The following is a 23202-nucleotide window of genomic DNA, read 5'->3' on the forward strand; positions in this document are numbered from 1 at the left end:
TTAAAGAGAAAGGTCTATAATAATTATTTTTTATTGAATTTATATACCGCCCTATACCCGGAGGTCTCAGGGCGGTTCACAGAAAAGATAAACATTAAAAACCACAATATATATAATCAAAATAAAAACAACAACCCAAAAACACCTCCCCCCAAAGAGCCATATTTTAAAAGGGCATAAGATATCAATCAGATCAACCCGGGCCTGGTTAAAAAGGAACGTTTTTGCCTGGCGCCTAAAGGTGTATAATGAAGGTGTCAGGCAAACTTCCCTGGGGAGAGCATTCCACTGACAGGGAGCCACTGCAGAAAAGGCCCATTCTCCTGTTGCCACCCTCCAGACCTCTCATGTAGGAGACACACGAAGAAAGGCCTCAGAAGATGATCTCAGGTAAGTTCATATGGAAAGAGGCAGTCCTTGAGGTATTGTGGTCTTGAGCCATTTAAGGCTTTACAGGCAACAAACCAGCACTTTGAATTGGGACACTGCAGTCGGACCAGGATCCGTGTAATATGTTCAAATTGTCTTGCTCCAGTGAGCAATGTGGCCACTGAATTCTGCACCAGCTAAAGTTTCCAAACCGTCTTCAGAGGCAGCCCTACATATAATACATTACAGTAATCTAACCTTTGTGTTACCAAGAAAGTAGAGAAGCTGCCTTCAAGTTTCAGTGCCCAAACCAAGCCCAAGCCCATATTGAAGATGATTCAGATAACCTCTGCCCATCCAAAAACATCTGCAGTTGCGTTGCCACCACATTCTCCAGTGTCTTCCCCAAGAAAAGGGTACTGGCAACTAGCTGGTAGCTGTTACACACTGTTGGCCCAGGGTGGGCTTTGTAAGGAGTGGTTGTGCCCCACCAGCTCTTTAAGGGCAGGTGTGTCCAGAGGACATTGCAGCATTTGCTACCACAATATTACTGTAGATAGCTTTGGAGGAGGATTACCAAAATGAATAGACACCATTGATGGCTAGTCATGATAGCAGCTATATGGAACCTCGAGGTTTGGAGTACCAGTTGTTGAGTAGCAACGATGGGGAAGCATCTTCACTTCATATCCAACTTCTCATAGGCACATGAGTAGCCCCTGTTGGAAATTTCAGGATGCTGGGCTAAATGGACCTTTGGCCAGATCCAGCAAGGCTCTTGTGTTCATGACAGAAAGGAATAAAACCTCTCGCAACCTTCTTTTCCTTTTCTGAAAGTGTAACATAAAATCAGTTAACAATTAACTTACATATCATGCTGGTTAAAACAGGTTTTAGGTAATGATATTATTAGCGTATAATAATGAAGGCAAAGTCTGTGAGGGTCTCTTGAACCACAGTTAGTAAAGGTAGAGAAAATTATGATTAATATAATATGCTGTGCTCTGCTGCTTGGCATATAGCTCATTTCTGTTTTTCAGTAGATATGCAAAATGACAGAAATTCTGAATCCATAGGGGGAAATCCACTCCTTCTTCTGAAGTGTACGTGCCTATACATGTTTACTCATCAGTGAGCTTCACTTCCTGCTAAGTGAGTATTGTTAAAGCCCAGGCAAGTGGGGCTGAAGGTCCCGTGTACCTGCCCAAAGCATGGCCTTTCTGTCATAGCTAAGTGGCCGCACCATTGAATTCCAGGGCTGACAAGAGGGTGTTGGAAAAAATACTTTCATTTGGACCTGAACCCTCTCTTGGTGACCCTGGCAGTGGGTGCATAGGTGTGCAGCAGAGGAGGCTGGCAGGAGTGGCATTTTCCATTTTGCTTGTAATGGTAAAATGTCCAGGGCCAGCGATGGGTAAAGAATTAAGGTGCCCCAACACCCTGTCTCAGAACAATCTTTGGTTGTGAGACACACAGTACAAATAGGCATGGCTAAACTTCTCAGCCAAATAAAGGAACTGTACTTAATAGCCATATCCAGAGGCTGCTTTAGGCTAAACTGAAAAGAATTGTGGGATAAAGCTGTTTATTCAGGTGGCAACAAACAAATGCATACTGGGAGAATAACCAACACAGGGGAAATTTCCTAGTATTTCTCTTTGTCTCCTTTGCCTAACCATCCCTGCCCTTGTTCCATCCTTTTGCCTTTTAGTAGTTGTTCACATTGTGTCTCCCTAGCTTTCCCTCCTACCCCTTAATTGCATTTGTACAAGATGCATCATTCCCATTGACCACCTGTTTTGTTGTCCAATCCTGAGTAATGCCTCACAAATGTCAATAGACATATGGCAATAGTCATGTAAATAATAGTCAGTGCTTCTTTTCTGGGGGTACTGAAGGGTACACAGTATTGGTACCCCCCCCCATGTTAAAAGTGTGGCACTTACTGTAACAACTTTATGGTAAGTACCGAAACCTTTCTCATAAAAAAAAGCACTGATAATAGTCCTGCGATCATTATAGGTCCCAATTTAACAGTTGGGTGGATTGAAAGCATCTCATTTTCACAAAAAGGTGAGGTGGCAAAGATTTAAGGATTGACTACTTCAAAGGTATATGTTCCTTTGCACACAGAAAGCTAGATATCATTGACAATATTATAGTCTAGCCTTTTTAGTGATATATTAATTTTCCATGTAGACGCAATGATCTTGTCCCAAAGAGCCATGAGATACCCTGCTTGAAATCTTAAGCAGAACAAGCCAGGAACAAAGACAAAGAGGAAGGAAGAGTTTTTGCACTTCATAGCCTGGAGCTGCTGCAGAGAGCAGCCATTCCACCCCTTTCCGCCCTAACTCACTTTGCTGTGTTGCAGGTATGCTGACACTAGTGCTACTGGTGTACCTGTGCAGGGTGGTGGTGGGGCAGCCACAGCACCAAGAGGCAGCACATTACATTTCACCTCAGGTGCCCTGGTTGGAGGTTCCCTACACAAGTAGTATAGGCAGGACCACGAGAACAGCCCCAGACATGAAAAGTGCCTCAATGGGTGTCTCATGTGAACATCTCATGTGCCTGGGGCAGTGGACTGGTCAGGGCGATGTCCTTTGAAGCTAGAAGAAGAAAGGAGAGGGTAGTGTATAAAGGACAATCAGTATGAAGTCCTTTACTTCAACTAATGTGAAGTAAAGACACTCTGTAATTGTATGGATAAGTCCATTTCTGGCCAGTGTCTAAGAACTTAAGAACCAACCAGTCTATAAATATGAACAGAGTGCTTTTGGAAAATAAAAACATAAGAATAGTTGATAGTGACTTAATCTTCCCAAACAGTTAACATTTGGAGAAGTTTTTATTTTATTTTAATGAATATTTGTTATTGATTCTTTGTGTTATTAATCCTGTAATGTATGAAAACAACCCTGAATTAAGCTAATTTTGTTATCATTGTGCCTAATTATCTGGTGTTATAAGTTGTTCCTGGACGTAATATGTATATTCTGTGTAGCAGCTTTTTAATCCATTCCTCCTTCACTCCCCTCCTTCAATTTGATATCTTCAAGGACAGTCATTTCAAGATGCTATAAGTAAGTCCTTTCATTACTAAAAAGGGCAAATATCTATCAAAAGCTCTGATCTTCTGCATATTTGGAGCTATAAGTTGCCTGACAACTGTATCTATCTCTCAAAAGATTTTTTTAAAAATAAACCCACCAGGGCCTGAAATTAGCATATCTTAATATATGTAATGTCTGGTAGTTAACCTACAGTTCAGAGATTTGCATATATGGCATGTGGGAGAAATAATAAAGACCTTGTCATAGCTGATTTTATTGGGAAGACCTTGAGAAATACTTTAACACTTCTAGGGGTCTTGCAAAAGTCAGAAGGAAATGAAAGTTATCTATTGAAAAAAAGATGGGAAAGGCCTTAGAAAGTTTCCTTTCATAATTGTTGCCTGTCTGTCTATCTATCATTATTTAATTTCCGAAAAGAGAGCGAGTGTGGGACAAGCTTTTCTTCAAGCTACATTCTGTGACCTGAAGGCTTACTCCAGTGTTCTTCAACCTTTGATCCCCGGTGTTGTTGGACTACATCTCCCATCATCCACAACCATTGGCTAAACTGGCTGGGGATGATGGGAGTTGTAGTCCAACAATAGCTGTGGAACCAAGGTTGAAAACACACTGGCTTAATTTAATATCTCCCATTATTTTTTTTCCAGAATGATATCTGCTGGTGCCTAGAAAGGGATGATGTAATTTTCATCACATTGCTTTTTAAAGCCAACGTTGGTGGAAGAGTTCATTGGTGGAGCACCTGTGGGACACCACCACTAACCCAGTGCTCTCCTGACCTTCCTTCTGGCTCACTTCTCCTCATCCCATCCCATCCCTGTCCTGGTGATGATACCACCACTGCCAGGAAGACACCACTGCCATTTGCCCCATTCAAATGCACCACCCCTGATAGCTGGATTGTAAGTTAATATACGTTTGCAAGATAATGTTAAAGTGGAGTTTAGCTGGTGCATAGTGCCATGACCTACCAAGCATGTTACATCCATGTTCTAGCAACTTGGATGTATTCCAGCACTTTATGGGCACAATTATTCAAGCATTGATTTTGTTCTGTTAAACCTGTAGAAAAACTATCAAAGCACTCCAGGCAATTGTATGAGGGAAATCCTAAACTCTTGGACCTTCTGTTCCCTGCCTCCTGCTCATCTCGCATTGCAGCATTCGAGATCGAGAGCATTTTCTTGATTGACCAAATTTGTGTTCCAAACTTGCACCATGAAAACACATAGAGAGGGTGCCTATAACCTTGGCATTAACTTCCTTTACCCAAAACTGACCAAAACCTGAACCTGATCATGTTCTGGATGTAGAGCAAAATTTTATTTTTTGTTAAGGCTGGATTTTAATGTCAGGCATTAAGCAGGATCTTAGCTATGACTGTCAGTATTGAGTGGAGTTTACTTTTGCTACATAATTAAGCTTTGGGCTGTGGTGGAGAACAACAGAAGATATCTATCTTCAGTAGGCCTTGTTGGTGAGCTTCCCAATGTTGGCTGGTGTGTGTGTGTGGGGGGGGTACTTTTGGAGCCAGAGGACTATGCTGAGTGAGATCCAGAATGTCTTGGTCATTTTGCAATCATGTTCCATGCTAAACAGAGATTTGATTCTCCTTTAGAGTAGGCACTGTACCTTGTTTTTAGCCAAAGGCACAAAGCACTCTGCCATATTCAACAGAGGAACAATGGTTGATTTTAAAATAATTTCTTTTCCAAGTATTTAATATATGCCAAGGCTGAACTTTGTCCTTGAAAACAGGTAATGGAACTCAATCCCAACTGATATTAAATCTTGGAAATTAGTTTCTTTTAAATTCCTGTATAATTTCAAAACTTTATTTTAAAGTGCACAATGAAACATATTAGGAACATATTAGTTGTGCTTTAGTGTCCTGTTAGCTTCTGGTTCATCTTCTTTTGCCCCATTTCTATGGACTAAAGGATTCTGCCCAAGGCCTAGAACCGTCAAAGTTGTGACGTTTTGCTACGGGGAAGGCGAAACCTGCCAATGCAGGGAAAATTCCTTCCTGGTCCTTTAACAGCAACCATTGAAAGACTGTAGCAACGCCCACATACCTGTAAAGAGGTTAACCTTCAATATAGAGCATAAACAAAGAGATGGTAGGGTGGGTGAAGCTCTGGAACCGATTGGGCTCCCAAGTAGGCTCCGCCCCCTTACATATGCAAAGAGCGGACTGGAGTGAAGATTACCTCTTCTTGGTCCGCTCTCCTGGCCTCACCTCGGCCCGTCACGATTGGTTCATTCTGAACTGAGGTTTGGCGGGAACCTCAAGGGATGTGACATGGGGAGGTGGACCAGGAGGATGGGGGGTGCTGCACGTGGCCACGCAAAGGGTACCCTCCAGTTGATGGGGAGAGGGATCATTACGGTATTTTTAATATTTTGTTGGAAGCCGCCCAGGGTGTTAGGGAAACCCAGCTAGATAGGTGGGGTATAAATCACCACCACCACCTTCCTATGCTGGAAAGTTGCACATGTGCACATTTGGCAATCATGTGCCGATCCATATAGGTTCCAGTGCCATATACTTTCAGTTTTGAAAGGTGATTCTTTATACAGGGGGCAATGTGCCTACCTGGCACTTTCCCTTTTTGATGTATTCTCCTCTCCCACCTTCCCACGTGGAATTCACTTCAAAGCTATTTTGAATAGTTATGTAATTGGCCACTTCAGCAACTAAAAGCAAACTCTCAGGCTGCACACTGTGTGTTTACCCTTCACCTGTAAAGAGTGTTTCATTCAGAAGAAATTGCCATTGTTTCTTTGTCTTCCCATGGGAAAGCTTTGTTTTTGGAAGCCAGTCAACAAATGCAAGGTATGTAAAGCATAGTGCAAAGACATGACTAGCATTTGCCAAAACCTTTGTTTATGGAGAATAGTTAGCAGTCACTTTATCTCTTTAATACAAAAGCCCAGAGATTTTAACGCATTCTTCTGTGGACTGAGACTTGATTTCTTGACAATCCAGGCGATTGTTTGGCTCCCTTATTTGCTATATCAGTGTTCTTTATTTCCCCGTGGATTCAAGCAGGGCCTTAAATGGGATATCAGGGACACACCTTAGTTAATACATTATAAAATGTCTGCCCAGGCTGCAGAATAAGAAGCATGACTACACTTGCACAGTCACGCACTGCTGGGGAAAATGCCACTACGCAATGTGATGTGTCACAATGGAGGCATTCCGTTTGAAGCTCTTAATATTTCAAAGGCAATAAAATAAAAATGGAATGAAGGTTTGTGATCAAGTGAATGGAAATGAAATGGAAACAAGAGGAAGAAGAGGAATTGGGATGTTGCACAGCTGTGAAGGAGCAATGTCCTAACCACACAACCTTGAAAGCCATTTCTGTTGAAGTCAAAGGTTTTTTGAAGTTACTGTGCATTTGATTCAGCTGTTGGAACATAAAGTTTATTGCAACTGATGGCTGGTGTGCATTTAGCCAGACTTCTCAGTGTCATTAAGCATGTGCTCAGCTTTATCCCCTCGGAAGCTGATGACATGAACATGCACTTCATGCTAGCTGGACTTCACTCATTAATGCTGCTTCTTTCAGATGATGTTCTCTTCCAATGTGTACGTTTGCCCCAGTTCATCTCCCCTTGACCAATCACTGAAAATGGCATGAAGAGCTGATGCAGAATGTGGGATACTCCACCAAGTATCCTGCTTTCAGCTTTCTCTGACTAACATTTCCCTTTGGGGCTTGAAGCATGAGGCCCTGGTTTTGTTTGTCTTCTGTTAAAGCCTTCTGTTAAAGCACCTTCTGCGATTACTTTGGACCAATTTATTTTGATGCCCTTCATCCATGCCACTGTTCCATCCTTTCCCTTTCTAAAATGTGAAGCCCGTTCAGGACAACTTTCACCCTAAACATCTTGTCAATTGGGGGTGGGGGCAGAAAGGAGATGCTTTGGGGTGCTGCATGGAGATAAACACTATGCACCTTCTGAGCCATTTATAAGCTAAGGTGTCATGACACGTGTGCCACAAATATGCTGTGGGTTTCTTATATTATAAGTTTGGGGGGGGGGGGCAGAGAGGAACCTGCCAAGTTGGAAACATCCCTCTTCCTGCTTGATATGGAGAAAAGTGTTGGGGGACAGCTGCAACCCTGGGGGTCACCTAGATTATGTGATCCAGTGGCAAGATTAGCACAGATAACAGAGTGTATACCATGGTTTCAGTAACATTTCTTGGCTTCTGATATACTGTGACAGCCTTGCTGTAAGCCAATAATCAATGGAACTTGCCTATTCACTGTTTGAAGACAGTGGCTTTTGACAATATACAATTAAGCTGAAGGCCAAAGCCATGTTCCCAATGAAGCAGATATATATCCGTGGCTTTTCAAAGGTTAAGGAAATAGTTCCTTGTTCCCTTTTGTAAATGTTAATGCTTGCACCTTCAGAGCAATGATGGTTGGGGCATGACAGGTTAGGAAAACTGCCAGCTGCTGAATGGCTTGGAGGCTGAGCAAGAAATTTGCCATTAGTATCTATGCCAGGAGAAATATAAAACACAGCACACAGGAATTAAAAAACAAAACAAACAAAAAAGGTACACTGCCTACCTGAAAAAGGAAATTCCCTACAAATTCTATAGATCATACTTTGCCTAACAATGTAAGATCAGGCCAAATCTGAGAGCTGTCAAGCATGTAGTTCTCAGGGGAACAGCTCCAAAACCAGACACCACAATTTGGCTGGAGGAGAATGTGAGCTTTCTTTATAAGGGAGGTCCAGTGTTGAGCTGAAATGCCTGAGAAGGCCCTGTTCCATGTCTTCACAGACCAGACTTCCGGGAGAAATTGACTCAAGAACAGGGCTTTGTCTTAATAGGAAAAGGAGTTCATAAAAGAATGGACTTCTTCTCATCTTAAATTGTGGCTAGGAACTGGCCAGCTGTTTGATGGAGAATTGGTTCCTTCACCTTTCTCCTGTGTGGAATTAGTGCTAGCTGCAGTTTCTAAAGTGGCTTCAAGGATAGCCTCCCATATTCTTCTGTTCCCTTAAGTCTAAACACTGAGCAATGTGAGCCATAATGTACTAAAAATCCATGTCATTAATATAATACAAACAGGGATAAGCAAATCTGACAAATTCAGTGTCTCTCAGTTTCTCATTTTTCCAGTTTGCTTTTTTTAAAGGATCTCAAAATGCAGCAGGACTTTAGGGTGAAATTCTCTTAAAATTCAGTTTTGCAAATCAGTTTCCCCTAATATAACACTATTTTGTATGTTATTTTCACCAATATATGCATTATTATGGGCGATTTCTGTAGCATGTGAATTTTTGTACAAGGTACTTGTCCAGAGAAGTAAATTGGAAAATTCAGAGAATTTCAAGGTGTAGCTGGATATTGTTTTGGAAAGTGAGAATTCCGTCAGTTTGCCTTTAAATGTGAACTGAAACAAATTTCTCCCCCATCCCTAAGCACAAACTATGATTATATTCCAAGGATCCATAAGTTTCCTGTTGAGTTAACAATCTAACAAAGAAAGAAGCATCTGCCCAGGAGATGATACTGTTAAGCATAATGCATGCGTGTGTGTGTGTGTGTGTGTGTGTGTATGTGTGTATGTGCAATAGATATTATCTTGTTAGAACATTACTAGGCAATCTCTGTTTATTGTGCCTTTGAAATTGTTGTTGATGTTATTGTGCATTTGAAACCACTGTTGATAATCCCTTGTGAGTTTCTGGAAAATGATACAAAGCAGCACTGGATAGACAAGTGTTAACCCTTCTGGATGGCATGGGCATTATTATGGGGTGTAGGCTGCATGCTAATAATAAAGCCACTCTTGCTGCACTTCCTTATCACCAGGAATGTTGGTCTGGGGAGAAATATGTCCTAGCAGCAAATACAATAAAGGTGTGGTGTTGGTACATAAAACACAAAGTCTCTGTATTAATGATTTCAGAAAGAACAGATCATTTCCATGGAGAGGTGTGGTGGGAATGTGCTACCTTACATGAAGGAAAGCTTGTGCGATGCTCTGAAACACATTTTCTTGTTAGCGAGGTCAAATAATTTCAATGGAACTATCGAAAGCTCACCACAAGGTGACTTTTTCATGTTTGTCTGAAGGTCACTTTCATTTGTGCATGCTCTCATTTAATGTTGCCAAATGTTGCCCAAAGCATACCCTCCCACATGGCAAAGGTGAAAATTAGGAAGCTCTACATAGGAGTTACTATGTAGGGCCAGGGTTGAGGTGAAAGGACTTGAAGGGGTTGGCTCTAGCAGATAATGGTGAAAAGTGGGGCCAGCACAATCTGACTGCAAATTAAATCACATAGGTTCAGATGGTTAGAATGCTGAGCAAGGACTTGGGAGACCAGGGTTCTAGTTCCCACTTAACTGTGAAGCTCACAGGTGACCTTGGGCTAGACACTGTCTTTCAGCCAAAGCTACCTCACAGGGCGTTGAGAATAAAATGGAGAGGGGAGAACTATGTACACCACCTTGGAGGAAAGATGAGATGTAAATGTAATAATAAATAAATGTGAAATAAAAGAAATATGCCTGAAAGTGTAAGGGCCAACTGACTATCTTGTCAACCCATCCGTATGAATATATTTTGACTCAACCCTATAACCATATAAGTGGTTTTCAGACCTAATTTAAAACCATCCTAACAAAAATACCATATCACGATACAACTAAGCAGGTCAATCAAACCTTACAACTAATGCTGTACCAGGCGATTACATTTCTTACCTCCCACCAAACTCCGACATATGGGAGCCGAACAAAAGAACTCATAAATACAGGCAATCATGTCCCAAGGTGGACATCACAGCCTGTTTATTTTCTTTCCAAGAAAGCATGAAAAGTTTTCTGTTAAGTCTGCCTGAGAATTCCTGGTTGCATGGTAGTGTTGGGGAGGAGCGGAGTCTCCTACAAGCTTGTAATTCTGCTATGGGCCAGCAGCAAGCTGGCAAACATCCTCTCTCCCCAGTATCCAGGAGGAAGTACTTTGTCATAAGTGGCAGAGAGCATTAAATGGTCAGTTCAGCCGCCTTATATCCAATGAAGACTACACATATGGAAACCGCCTCTTGCTTGCCATCAGGGAGCTGTTTAAATGAAACCTAGACATAATAGTTTCCAGTCTTACATTCACGTTCGTTGCTCCACCTATACTGCAGTAGCTAAAGTTTATTCATGCTGATCTTTGCTGACCCTCAGGAATTAGATGTTAGCTCTATTATTAGTCATTTCACTTGGACACACATTCAAAGGGATTCCAAGGAGTCCTCCCCATTATAACACTATCGCCTTTTGTTGCATTAACTTAGGTCCAGACTACGCACACATAGATATAATAGTAAGATCTGCAGCTCCATCAGACAAAAAGAAGCCAATTCTGTAGGGGGGCCATCAGGGAGGGGGCGGAGGAGTGGGTGTTTAACCCTTTCTGCACCTGCTTTTTCCCTGCTCCCAATTGCTCCCAATCGGCTACCACCCTCCCAAATGATGTAACTGCAGATGGAGAAAAGATTAATAATCTTTGCCAGCTCCCTCTCCTCTTCTGATCACTCCCGCTGGAAGGGACTGTTCCTCATTTAAAGGTGTTGTCTTCTTACCATTATAGCTATGGCATGTAAAGGGTAGCTTGAGCCTTGAAGTAGATGGGAAATGAAAGCTTTAGATTAGATGAAAAATTTAGAACCTTTTTCATAAGGACCCAGGGCAGGTTACTACAACAAAATATACAAGTATAAAACAAATAAAACAATTACAACCACAAAGCAAGAAAAGTGCAAAAGCAATTAAAAAACCAGTTCATATATAAATCTCTTAAGAACAATTACATATATAAAAACAATACTTCACACACACACACACACACACACATACACACAAAAAACCAAACAGTTAAATATAGTATAGATGCAGATGCAGACTGGGATAAAGATCTCCACTTAAAAAACTTGTTGAAAGAAAGTCTTCAGTAGGCATAAAAAGGGCAACAGAGACAGTGCCTGTGTGCTATGTGTTGGGCAGGAATTCCAAAGGGTAGGTGCCACTATACCAAGCATAGGCAAACTCCGGCCCTTCAGATGTTTGGGACTACAATTCCCATCATCCCTAGCTAACAGGACCAGTGATCAGGGATGATGGGAATTGTAGTCCCAAACATCTGGAGGGCCAGAGTTTACTTATGCCTGCACTATACTAAAGACCTGATTCCTATATCATAAAAAGGTAAAGGACCCCTGACAGTTCAGTCGCAAACGACTCTGGGGTTGTGGCGCTCAACTCGCTTTACAGACCGAGGGAGCCGATGTTTGTCCATAGACAGTTTTTCCAGGTCATGTGGCCAGCATGACTAAGCCGCTTCTGGTGAAACCAGAGCAGCGCACGGAAATGCCATTTACCTTCCCGCCGGAGCGGTACCTATTTACCTACTTGCACTTTGACACGCTTTTGAACTGCTAGGTTGGCAGGCGCTGGGACTGAGCAACAGGAGCTCACCCCGTCGCAGGGATTCGAACCTCCGACCTTCTGATCGGCAAGCTCAAGAGGCTCAGAGGTTTAGACCACAGTGCCACCCTCCTCCCTATATCATACACAGCAGCTGGCATTCAGAAACATACTGCTTCCAACCATGGAGGCAGAGCTAGTAGCCATTATGGCTAGTAACCACTGACAGCCTTATCCTCCGTGAATTTGACCAATCCTCTTTTAAAGCCATTCAGGTTGGTGGCCATCATGGCAAATTCCAGTTTATCTATGTACTATGTGAAGAAGCACTTTCTTTCATTTTCCTGGGACCAATGTCCACAAGTTCTAGTGTTCAGAGACAAATTACAATGATCGATTTGGCTTCACCGAAAGGTAGGCACTTCAAATAGGTTTGAAACTGAGTGAAAATGTGATACATTTTATTGGAATGTTAGACAGCATATTATAACTTGCTTATCGTTATAACAGGTTGCTTATTGTATTCAGTTCGTCCTATTTTGTTGTGTTTTTTTCCTTTATGTGGTTTCGTTGTTGGCATATTTGCAAATGTTAGATGACTTATCTGTTAGAATACAAAAAGAGGAAAATGAAAGCTTTGCAAACAAGAAATTTTCAAAGTCAACATCACGCCTGCCTGTCAAATCTGCTTATAAGCACATCTGCTTATAGGCAGATTTGGCTTGGTTTTGTTAGTCATCAACTGGCCATATTATGACTTTCCAATCCTGTTACAAACAGCAACCATTGGTCATTCAGAGCTGTTACATTGAGCAGATATTGCCTGTTCTTGAGCACCTGGGTATACAGCCTGTGGTTGTCATGCACAGTTTAAGCTGGCTCAGTAATATTGCATGGCAGTTGATGGAGAGACTGATGAATGAGGTGATTTGGTACATTGGCAACTGATGTCCCTAAGGCACTCAAGCTTGCTGAGGAAGGTACTGGAGGCAGGGATATCTGGTTCTGTCTCCAAGGTGAAAGAGTGTGAGTTCCCCCAAGCCACAGCCCAAGATCTTTCTATCTTCTCAGCTTTGTTACCTTTCTCACTCACACTGGTTTTGAAGAGGAATCTACATGCCGACAGACAGAAATAGAGAGCATCTATACATGGGTCATTATACTGACCAAATTTACATCCTAAATAGAAATCTCACCAGTTTCTTGCAGCAGAATGAGTTGTTTAAATGACAGATTCATGGCAGCCCAAGAGGCACAATGGGGGGGATTAGCCAAATATTTTATTAAAGGAAGGACCACACCCTACTTAGGAATAGTTCCCATATGAAACATAAACACAGCAAGGAGCAGAAAAGCTGCCATAAAAGCTTAGTTTACCTTCTGTTCTCTGAATGCTCTGCAACTTAAAGGAAATTCACCTTGCCACAAATAGCTTAAGAGATGTGAATATGTTATTGCAGAGCTTTCTTGATGAGTTTCTACGTGTTTGAGTTGGGTCAAAGCTGGAAAGACAGTGTGTGTGACATAATGGGACAGCTTGATTTCTTTTGCCCTGTTGCCTTTTATTGCTTCAGTTAAAAACATGTTAAGCTAACCTCTGTTATGAATACAATAAAAACTGTAAAGTGGTATATACTGTACTTGATAAGTAGCTATGCCATTCTGCATCTGCTTTTTGAAATGCCAGCTTAGTTCACAGTGGAGCTGATGGCATAAACCAAATATTCACCCCACCCCAATGTACTCCTGTTTCACCAAGCCAAAGCCATTCAGTCTGTACATGATTTGTAGCCCACGTAATACTTTGTGTTGAATTGTCTGAATATGTACTTTGGCATCTGGAAAGCGTACCTCATTTATGCAACTCAGGATGCCTGCTGGCATGCATACCTAGAATCTATATTACTATGTAGATTAGAGAGGCTCCTTTGTGGCTGCTGCTACTATCTATTAATATAGGTAAACATGCATTTTGGGGATACATTTGAATTTCAAAGCACATAACCATGTTTCTTCAAGGGTTCTGCTCAAGTGGATAAGCAAATGTGTTTTTTTAAGGTTAAGAATACCAAGCAAATACATTACTTTTGTTCCAGATGAATTTATTTAAAATTATTTTTCAACACTCTTACCTCCAAATGGAGCAAACAGCACGCAGACCTAGTAGTGGGAGGAAAAAATCCTTAAATAAGAGACACGGGGGAATGATTAATGGACTTCAATGTCTGTACACTAATGCGCAAAGCATGGGAAATAAACAAGATGAGCTTGAGCTCTTGGTACAGCAAACTAAATGTGACATAATAGGCATCAGTGAAACCTGGTGGGATAAGTCCCACATTGGAATGTAATAATGGAGGGATACAATCTATTTCAGAGAAACAGACCAGACAAGAAAGGAGGAGGAGTGGCGTTATATGTCAGGGATGTGTATACCTGTGAAGAGCTCCAAGATTTAGAACCTCAAAGCCAAAGTGAGAGCATTTGGGTCAAAATTAAGGGAGAGAAGAATAACAGTGACCTCATTGTGGGAGTTTACTATAGATCCCCAAGCCAAACGGAGGACATAGATGATGCCTTCCTGGAACAGATGGCCAAGCATGCAAAAGGAAGGGAGATAGTAGTAATGGGGGACTTCAATTACCCGAATATTTGTTGGATGTCAAACTCAGCCAAGAGCATAAGGTCAAACAGATTCCTCACTGGCCTTGCAGACAACTTCATTGTCCAGAAAGTAGGAGAAGCAACAAGAGGAAAAGCCATTTTAGATCTGGTCCTAACCAATGTTGATGATCTGGTTAGTGGGGTAGAAGTGGAAGGATCATTAGGCGCGAGTGATCATGCTCTTCTGAAATTTACTATACAGCGGAAAGAAGCAGCCAAGCATACTAGGACTCAATTTCTTGACTTTAAGAAAGCCGACTTCATAAAACTTAGGGAAGTGCTGGGTGAGATCCCATGGACAGTAATACTAAAAGGAAAGGGAGTTCATGATGGCTGGGAGTTTGTTAAGAGGGAGATAGTAAAAGCACAACTTCAGGCAATACCAATGAGACGGAAACATGGAAGGTGCCTAAAGAAGCCAGGGTGGCTATCTAAAGAACTCTTAGCTGAGTTAAGATTTAAAAAGGATGTGTACAAAAAATGGAAAAGGGGGGAAACAACCAAAGAGGAATTCAAACAAATAGCCAGCACGTGTAGACACAAAGTCAGAAAAGCTAAAGCACAGAATGAACTCAGGCTTGCTAGAGAGGTTAAAAGCAACAAAAAAAGGCTGTTCGACAGTGGAATTTGCTGCCAAGGAGTGTGGTGGAGTCTCCTTCTTTGGAGGTCTTTAAGCAGAGGCTTGACAACCATATGTCAGGAGTGCTCTGATGGTGTTTCCTACTTGGCAGGGGTTGGACTCGATGGCCCTTGTGGTCTCTTCCAACCCTATGATTCTATGATTCTATGACTCCTTGTACAAACTCAACTAGCCATGATGGCTTTGCTCTGCCTCCACTGTTTCAGGCAGCATCCCTCTGAATATCGGTTTCTGGGGAACACAAGTGGGAAGTGTGTTGTTGTGATCAGGCCCTGCTTTTGGGCTTCCTGTGGGCAACTGATTGGCCACTGTGAGAACAGGATGCTGGACTAGAGGGACTATTGGCCTGATCCTGTTATATTCTTTTATGAGCACATCCTTCCATCCATTTAGAAAACTTTGTGCCCTTCAGCCTAGGAATTCCTAAAATAGCTATCAATAATAAGAATAACCAGGGCTTTTTTCCTGCCAGAACTTGCTGGAACTCAGTGCCGGAACCTCTCAGTAGGGTGCCGTTGCATAAGAGAATGAGGGAGGTGTTCGTGGTGAGTTCTGGCACCTCTTTTTCTAGAAAAACAGCACTGAGAACAACAAATTCAAACATACTAAAATGTTGTATTAATAGCAGAGCAGCATAAAACATGTTAAAAGAAAGTTAAGAAAATGTCAGAGACACACCAAGAAAAAAATCAGAAGCCTAAAACAAGAATACTTAGAAGACCTAGGCATAGAGAAAGATGCTGAGGCAAGTCACTCCAGAGAGTATTCAGATACAAAGCATCATAATTGAAAAGGTCCTTTCTTGGATCACCATTGTCTCGCCACTGAAGGAAGTAGGGTCCAAAGAACAAGGACATGAGGGAAGAACTTAATATTTGGTCAAGGGCTATCTCACTGAATAATCCAATACATGTATACTCTGGAATAAGTCCCATTGAACTCAGTGAAACTTATTCCAAAGCATGTGTGTCTAGGATTGCAACCTAACTTGATTTTATAAGCAGTAAAAAGGCATTTTTTTCCAATTCATGTACTTTAGCTTTGAATTATTGTTCTGAATGTCAGTAGTGGGATGGATGTTTTTTGTTCAATGCCTTCAGAAGTAGTATGGGAAGTGTGTGTACCTGCCAGGTACTGACACTAATTCCTCATTGTTGCAAAACCTTCTGGTGAAATTTGATGAGAGTGAAAGCAATCTCCCTCAGAGGTGGCAACATCAAAGGGTTTTGCAAATACGAACTAGTTCACTGTCACAATCTTCCTGAGATGGAGATTCCAGGCTCAAAATTAGTACCCCCCTAATTATCCTGAGTGCAAAACAAATTCTTACTTGCGGTACACTGTCCCAAGAAATCAAACCATTTCACAATGACATCAGAAAGAATACTTGTTTTAAAGTGCCCCATATTGAAGTCTATTTGTACATGGAAATGTTACATGATAGTTGTCCTACTGAGGTGTCAATCTCACACATAAGCAAACAAATGAGAACCGGGGGGGGGGGGGAAGGCTCCCTTGTGCCCTTGGCAAGGACCTGTATTGCCCCCCCCCCGTTCCTTGTGCCTGCCTTAAAACCCTTGAGAGCTGCTGCCACACAGTGTAGATGAGCTACTTAGCTAGCTAGCTAGATGATCTAACTCATTTTAAGATAGCTCCCTATATTTAATAATTATTTAGGGAGGGCATCCACAGATGGGCTGAATGATGAATGAGTCTCTCTTCTTTTTACAGTGGTACCTCAGGTTAAGTACTTAATTCGTTCTGGAGGTCTGTTCTTAACCTGAAACTGTTCTTAACCTGAAGCACCACTTTAGCTAATGGGGCCTCCTGCTGCTGCCGCACCACCGGAGCACAATTTCTGTTCTCATCCTGAAGCAAAGTTCTTAACCTGAAGCACTATTTCTAGGTTAGCGGAGTCTGTAACCTGAAGCGTATGTAACCCAAGGTACCACTGTACTTTATTTACACACACACACACACACACACACACACACACACACACACAGAGAGAGAGAGAGAGAGAGAGTAAGAGGACAATGCCAGTTGGACGGGAAGGCTTAATTTTTCCAGGTGTTTCAAGCAGTGCAAGTGGGCCCAGTCATGTCTGTCCATTCCCACTAGGGGCAAAGAGGAACCCAGTTTCCCCACCCTCTCCTTCATGGCTCTACCACCCTCTCATTTCAGCGGGTCAAGTTCCCCAGATCCTGAGCAGAGCAGTGCCTCTCAGGTTCTGCCTTCTCCTCCTTCCCTCACACCGGTGATACCGTAATGCATGTAGTAGAGCCGCCTCCATGTTACATGGCACACACGCATGCACACACAGAGATAGGGGAATGTGTCAGCAGCTGCTATTACTGCAATTGCAGTCATGCTGGAGATAAGCACATCCCCCTCCTGCTGTCTGGGGTGTGGTGCTGGTGGGAGCAGTGATCCCTAGTGAAGCTTTGACTATGGTCCCCGTCTGTAGCCAGGTTTGGGGTGGAACCTGGAAGAGGGTGGATTCACACACTTATCAGTGGCATGATTTTTGTGGAGGGGCCCCGGGCCTGCACCTTGGCCGCAGCCAACTTTGCCAACGGCTTGGTGTGCCCCTGCTGGGGGGAGGGCATCTCTGCTCTCTGCTAAGCCCTGCTCCCTTTACTATAAGGGTGTTTTAAATAATAATAATAATAATAATAATAATAATAATAATAAAGCAGTGTATAAATTTTATGAAATAAATAAAAGATATGTACTTTACCCACTAGTTGGCCATTGCTTGGCACTGACTTTGATGCACCTGGGTGGAGTTAGGAGTTTTCTGTTGCTGTTGGAGTGAGACAATAAAGTTCTTGTCTAGTTTCTTGACTGATGTTTCTATGTCAGTAATCCTCAACCTTTTCAGACCTGGGACCCACTTCAAATCTAAACATGTATTTGGGGTCTAGTTTCTTGATTTATTTCTAATATTTGTATGGTGGTAGTACTGCTGCCTAGGGTCAGGTTGTGACCCTCTAAGCCTTCTAGGAGAGGTGTAGCTCTATGCAGTTCAGCCCCTTGCAGAGTGGCCTCTGGGTAATGTCTGGACCACAGCCCTTTTGGGCACTTTTGGGATGGAAATGTTTCTTTGAGGAGCACCTGGAAGTGTTCTGCCTAAGGAGACTGGGAAAGAGTTCTGAGGAGGTTTAGAGGGTCCCCACCCCCTTGACATTTGGAAGGGAAGAGTTGAAGAAGGAAAGAAAGACCGAGGAAGCTACATGGGGGGGGGGGTAAGAAGAGCTACCCGGAGAAGCAAGCAGAAGAGACAGAGAGTAGCCACCGCCTTCTGCCCTCACACAGTGTTCCTCCAGCAGCAGTTCTGTAGCCAAAGAATGACTGAGACTGACGCCTACAGCTGCATTCCACGCCCAGACTGCGCAGCCAGAGACAGGTCTGAGAGACTCTTAAGTGCTCTCCAGTGGAAAACTACTTTATTGGACTCCACCTCCGCCTCCTTTGGTGCTTAGAGGCGTATCTTAAATTCTATATTCATCTACGGTATTCCTTTTGGTTCCTCCGCTTGTTCTTCCTCACTGTCAGATATAGCCTTGTTCTTGTTCCTTTGTTGTTCTATTGTCGCACCCAAGTTTCCCCCACCACAGGTCTCCTTTTTTGAAGATGTGGGGCTGATGGTATCACACACTATTTTGGAGGCCCTGGCATTCTCCCTGCCCACCTCGTCTACTTTATTACAGTTGGAACTTGGGTCCCAATGTTCCCTCTGCATAAGGGTGGATAAGACGTTGCAAGGGAAACAGGTAGGTATGAGGAGCTTAATAGGTACCTTTCCACAACCAAAAGCCACTTTCCTATTTGATGGACACAGATTGCTTGCAGCTTCAGTCTCCGTTCATATGTCAAAGGATGAGGCTGAAGGAGTGTTGAGTGCTTTGACCTATTTCTTTGTTCATTCTGGACGGTTTCTAGAAGCAACCTGTCAGCAAGAATGTTAAATGCCAATAATCAATTACCCAAATTTTGCAGTAGGTAGAATTTGGTGGCAACCATATAATTAAGATTGATGTCACTTTGGTTTTTCCTTTGATGTACAGAGAAAGAGCAGTAGCTCACAAGCAGGGCATTAGCCTCATTAGGCCCAAACCTAAGCATCTCTAGGTAGAGCTGGAAATTTCCCCTGTCTAAAACCCCGGGGAGTCACTGAAAAACATAGGTTAGTACTCTGACTCAGGCTGCATTTAGACATCATTTTATTTCATCCTCATGATGCTTTCACACTTGTTCATTTTTACTTTTTATGTGATATTTCTCATGATGCATATCTAGTGGAAACCAGCAGAAATTTAGCACTCTTTTCTGCATCAAATGTTTCCAAAAGAAATCTGTTTGTACCCATGGTAACTTGAAAAATTGTGGGAGTTTAGTGCTGACAGTTCTTTCCTACCTTTTAAAATTTAGCACAACATGGCACTATATTAGTGAAAAAAATCCCCACGGATCCATACCACAACAAGGTACACCAATGTAAAAGCAATGACAGAAATGGAGACAGAAGCAGTAGCATTAAAATCAGTAAAACTAACATGATGAGTCCATCTGAGTACAGGCATAGTAGAAGACAGCTTCTTATGTCCCTAGAATATATGATGTGCATGAAGAAAGCCACAGGCTCTATCTCCCCAAGCACCACAGGTAACGGGGATGAGAATGATATCTGCCAGAGCTCATAGACCCCACTGCCAATCAGAGTAGGTGATACTGAGCTACGTAGATGGTCCCAGTACAAGGTGACTTCACATGCTTGTATTCTGTGATTCATTCTAATTCATAGTGGATCCAAGGACTCCACATTACCAAGCCATGTTGTAACATTTTATCATGAAAGGTAGGGTTGTGTTGAATTCTGTCTAGTACCTTTTTCCTTCGTGAGACTCCCACTTGGTGAGTTGCTGTTGTCTACGCATCTTGTTGGAGAGTTATCGAGATTGGAGAAACCACGCTCTTCTTCCTAACTGTGACATGGATTTGCTGTTGCCCTGGGCTCCATTGGGAGGAAGGGCGGGATAGAACAAAAATAAATAAATAAATAAATAAATAAATAAATAAATAAATAAATAAATAATCTCTTTTAGAAACTGCATAGCTGCTAAGTAGGGATAGGTGGGGGGAATGTGATTCAGTTAATATTTAAATGCAAACTTGCCTTTAAACAAACCAAAACACAACCACTCTTTCCAATTCGGACTTATGTGAATTTTGTAATCAAGTTCTCCAACCAAGGAATGTCTACAAAAATACATTAATAGGGTAAAATACAGGCATGCAAAGGCACATTATTAGTGAAAAATAGCATAAAACTGCAAAATAAGGAGAAACAGCTTTGCAAAAAAAAAAAAAATGTGCACAGTGGGCGAAACTGTGTTCATTAGGAAACATTGCACCCAAATGCTTCATGAATTTTCATGAAGATTAAAACATATACATCAGAAATTGCTGCAGAAAAATGGAATTTAGGATTGGGGGGGGGGATGAGAAACTGAGAGAACTGAAACTGACAGATCTGTTAATCCCTACTGATAAGTAAGCAAGGCTACATTCTGATACTACAGTTGTGGCAGTATTGTATCAGATGGAGAAGGAGTCTCATCATGGCCTCTTCCTACATGGACCAGGCAGTGAAGGATTGAGAAGTGCTGCAGGAGATTCCATCCACCAAGAAAATACACCAAATGGGCTCTAAGGAAATTTATACCATGTGTCCAGTTTGGTACCGTAGGCTGTGTTGTATGTATATACATACATACTGTTTCCCTCATACGTTGTAATTAAAAAATAGTAATTGAGCTTCTTTTAGCCAGGGGTTGCAAAATACGAGTCGCAACTATTGCTTGAGTCAGAGTAAAAAGATAGATTCACTATGAGTAAGTTTGCTGACATAATGCCATTGGCAGTTTTGTTAAATTATATAGCACCAGACCCAACAGATTATTAAAATCCTTTTGAAATGTCTGTGTTATATCATTAAAAAAGACATCCCTATCGGTAAACAAAGAAACCGATTGTCACCCTCGCAGATACTTCAGTAATTATAATGCTAAACTCATAAAACACAATTGTTGCATGCAGACATGCTAGATCTTGGCAAGTGGAGAATGGATGATACCCCCGACCTCAAAGGAAACGAACCTGTCATACCTAGATTAAACATTATGGGGTGTGTGTGTGAAAAGAATGCGGTATATGTTTTAATTGACATTACAAGCTTGTGATTTATGCTGTCATGTGAAACAAGATGTCAGTGTCAGCACAATGAAGGCCTCCCAGTTATACGAAATAGGAACAGAGGAAACTCTCTTTACCCACCTAGTTCAATATTGTCTTGCCGCACTGTCCTGACTTGCAGTGGCTCTCCAAGGTTTCACACATGAATCATTTCCAGACCTGCCTGGAGACACCATGGGATAGAACTTCTGGGAATGCCTGCGCACTGCCACTAAGCAATGGTCTATGAGGGACTGGTATTAACCAATCGTTGTTGATTTATCATTACATCTCGCCTCTCCTCCAAGGACTTCAAAGTGAAATGCACAGTTCTCCTTCTCCCCATTTTATCCTCATAACAGCCCTGTGAAGTAGATTCCGCTGAGGGTGAGTGACTAACCTAAGGTTACCCAGTGGGTTTCATAGCTGAGTGGGGATTTGAACCCCGGCCTCCCAGATCCTAGTCCGACACTCTAATCACCACACCACATTGGCTCATAATCATAATAACCAGTATAAAAACCATGCATTCTAGTACTGAAGGAGATTCTGAAACTGGTCAATGTGCAGTCAGTGTTAATCTGAAGCGATGTGAATATGTATGCATGTAGGACTCCCTCAATGTCAGCAGGAAACCTGATTATCCTATTTAACTCACACATTAGCTGGGCAGAACAGAACTTGCCTCATAACTGAACTTGTAACAGAACTTCCCTCATAACTGAATCTATCTCAAGGCAATTGTATAGAAGCCAATTAATCAATTGATGATGATGATAGAGTGGCATATACAGGGCAAATAGGGTTAAAGTCTCACAAGTTCCTGGGGGAAAGGGGGCAATGTGACTCTCTGGGAATGATCCTTTGGGAATAGTAAACCAAGGAAGGCTGACATCTGTTGGGTCATCTGGGAGAAAGTCTCTTGGGAATAGTTGGGAGCACTGCTGAGGGAAAAGAGCCCATTAGCAAGAAACCCCCTTTAAGACCTGACCTCCATGCTCAGAGGAGAAGTCTGGACAGGTCAGCAGCTTCAAAGGAGTGGACTTGTTTGGCCATCCAAGATTTGGAAGTGCCCCACAGCATCCAGATATATTTTGCCAGCCGCATCCTGCTCAGGTAAGGGATAAAGATAATCTCCATTTGCTACCTGAGCTGCAGTCAGGTCTATTATGAAGTGGGAATTTTGACTTTGTATATGTTAAATCAAGCATTTGATAACTTGCCCTAATCTCTCTTCTCCCCTCCCTCTTTGTAATAAAATACCCTTTTGTTCTCTATAGTATGAATCCTGAGAGGATTGGGAGGGGAGTAGCGAGGCAGGGAAGAGGAAATAGGCAACTGGTAAGATGGGTCCAAGAATGGGGCTAGGGTGGTCATGTGTCCTATTTTGCAGGGGACAGACCTCTATCTGAAGAGCTGTCATAGGAAAGTCCTCTATTTGAAGGAATCTTCCATTCAAAGGAATATCCAACTCAGAGATAAAGAACCCTAAGGGAGAGCAGGTGCCTTCAAGCTGCTCATCAACAGTTAACACCTGGACAGCAGACTGAGCAGTCACTTAAGAACCTTTCTCAAGAACTGGCATGCGAAATATATATTCTGCCATTGAACTGTGGACTTTCTATGTAGTATTCTTCTGGACTGAAGTCATTTGCTCCTGGAGTGACAAACTGTGCTCTCTGATATCATGTGGTAATGAGTTTTCTTGAGCTCCAGTTCCAGTTTCATGCCTCACTGGGGCCAGTGAGAACCATTAC

At 42.3% G+C, this 23202-nt stretch overlaps 1 long non-coding RNA gene across 2 annotated transcripts; it reads right to left on the reverse strand.

The window, feature by feature from the left end:
• Window positions 1–18635: 18635 nt before the first annotated feature.
• On the reverse strand, window positions 18636–22889 carry LOC310681632. Of its 2 annotated transcripts, none has more exons than XR_014513415.1 (4): window positions 22848–22889; window positions 21548–21809; window positions 20099–20220; window positions 18636–19160 (listed from the first exon to the last, which is right to left on the reverse strand). It is a non-coding gene; the product is annotated as an uncharacterized lncRNA (long non-coding RNA). The 2 variants fall into 2 exon arrangements; XR_014513416.1 differs by having other exon boundaries at window positions 20099–20225.
• Between the last annotated feature and the right edge of the window lie 313 nt (window positions 22890–23202).

Source organism: Podarcis tiliguerta (assembly GCF_965153285.1).
Source record: "Podarcis tiliguerta genome assembly, chromosome: 1".
NCBI lineage: Eukaryota > Metazoa > Chordata > Lepidosauria > Squamata > Lacertidae > Podarcis > Podarcis tiliguerta.